We start from the raw sequence: 2,200 nt of genomic DNA on the forward strand, positions 1-2,200 counted from the left end.
TCTTCAATAGACAGCTCGAGATGCTCATGAGAAATTTTCAGCTCTGCTAACCCAAGCGAATCGAATGGCATATCCAACTTCCTCTTCTACGGAGGTGCATTCAAATACTGCAGTTGCTCTGCCCCTTCTTCATCTTCAATTACTGATTCCCCTATTAAGGATCTCTCTAAGGTATCTGACTTTGGCAATTGCTCAGGATCTGAATTCATGACAGAGTCGACCCACTCTACTTTAAAGCACTCCTCTTTAACTATGGGTAACTTTATTGCCTTGAACACATTAAAAGTGACCTTCTGATCATGAACCTTCATCATAAGTTCTCCTTTTTGCACATCAATCATAGTTCAGCCTGTAGCCAAGAATGGTCTCCCCAAGATAATGGGAATCTTCTTATCCTCCTCAAAGTCAAGAATTACAAAGTCAGCAGGGAAGTGAGTTTATCCACCTTGACCAAGACATCCTCCATTATACCTCGTGGATAAGCGATGGAACGATCAGCTAGTTGCAATGACATGTATGTCGGTTTCGGATCAGGTATACCAAGCTTCTTGAAGATAGATAAGGGCATCAGATTGATGCTAGCTTCTAAATCACATAAACACTTGTCGAACGACAAATTTCCGATGGTACAAGGAATAGTGAAGCTTTCAGGATCTTTAAGCTTCAGAGGTAATTTATGTTGCAACACAACACTGTATTCCTCCGTAAGAGCAACGGTCTCTAAGTCATCAAGCTTCACCGTCTGAGAAAGAATACCTTTCATAAACCTCACATAGCTAGGAATATGTTCAAGAGCTTCAGCGAAGGGTATGTTGATATGAAGTTTCTTGAACACCTCCAGAAACTTAGCAAATTGTTTATCCAACTTCTGCTTCTGTAGCCTCTTAGGAAAAGGAGGTAGAGGATACACCTGCTTCTCCCCTGTATTACCCTCAGGAGGAGTGTGTTCCACAGTTTTCTTCCTTGGTTCCACCTCGGCATCCTTCAGCATTTCTTCTTCAGCCACAACTGTATTTTCTGAAACTTGAGATTTTTCAGGCTCTTCGTTTTGCTGAATTTGGGGGCTTGCGATATTTCCAGACCTCAAGGTGATGGTGTTCACCTGTTCTTTAACTTCCCTCTTGCCTAGATTGGCTTCTGTAGCACTAGGAAGCATTCCTAGTGGTCGATTTAATAAGGTGTTAGCAATTTGCCCTATTTGGTCCTCCAGAGTCTTGATAGAAACAGCCTGGGTTTGACATATAAGAGCCTGGTTTTTGCACATAAGCCTCAACTCCTCTAATTCAGATTTTTCATTCGAATATTGACCTGCACCTCCATGAATTTGTTGTTGAAGTTGGAGTTGTTGTCTTGGTACAAATTATTGCTGAAAACCAGGAAGATTGAATTGCTCATTTCCAAACTGCTGGAACGACTGTTGCATCGCATTCTGATTATTGATCCATGTAAAGTTAGGATGATTCCAGTTGTCAGGATGATAAGTGTTTGGAACTGGTTGCTGCGATCTCTGAAAATTACTCACAAATTGAGCTGATTAACTAGATATAGTGCATTGCTCCATCGCATGCGAACCTGCACATAGCTCACAAACACTGGTTATCTGATTAACACCATAGTTAGCCAGAGAATCGATCTTCATAGACAACTCCTTTAGTTGAGCAGTGATAGTCGTAGTTGTATCCACTTAAAGAACTTCTACTACCTTGCCATGTGGCAATCTCTGAGTTGGATACTGATATTCATTAGCAGCCATCAGTTCAATTAGATCATAAGCTTCATCGTAGCTCTTAGCCCATAAGGCTCCACCTGATGCTACATCGAGCATGGGTCTAGACTGTGCTCCCAAACCATTATAAAAACAATTTAGGATCATCCAATCATGCATTCCATGATGAGGATACTCCCCTAAGCATCTCCTTGTAGCGCTCCCAAGCTTCATATAAAGATTCTCCTGATTGCTGCGCAAATTGAGTAAGAGCATTCCTGATTGCAGCTGTCTTTGCCATAGGGAAGAATTTAGTGAGAAACTTTTGAGCAAGATCTTCCCAAATAGTAATCGAACCAGCTGGTAGAGAGTGTAACCAGCTCTTAGCCTTATCCCTCAGAGAGAATGGGAATAGTCTCAGTTTCACAGCATCTTCAGAAATACCATTGAACTTGAAGGTGTCACAGATCTCAATGAAATCCCTAATGTGCATAT

At 41.5% G+C, this 2,200-nt stretch overlaps 1 non-coding gene across 1 annotated transcript; it reads left to right on the plus strand.

The window, feature by feature from the left end:
* The first annotated feature begins 1,883 nt into the window (after window positions 1-1,883).
* On the plus strand, window positions 1,884-1,991 carry LOC141721909 (small nucleolar RNA R71). The gene has a single exon (XR_012574950.1). It is a non-coding gene; the product is annotated as a small nucleolar RNA R71 (small nucleolar RNA).
* Window positions 1,992-2,200: the final 209 nt, after the last annotated feature.

This window comes from Apium graveolens, chromosome 4 (genome assembly GCF_009905375.1).
Source record: "Apium graveolens cultivar Ventura chromosome 4, ASM990537v1, whole genome shotgun sequence".
In the NCBI taxonomy this organism is placed as follows: domain Eukaryota; kingdom Viridiplantae; phylum Streptophyta; class Magnoliopsida; order Apiales; family Apiaceae; genus Apium; species Apium graveolens.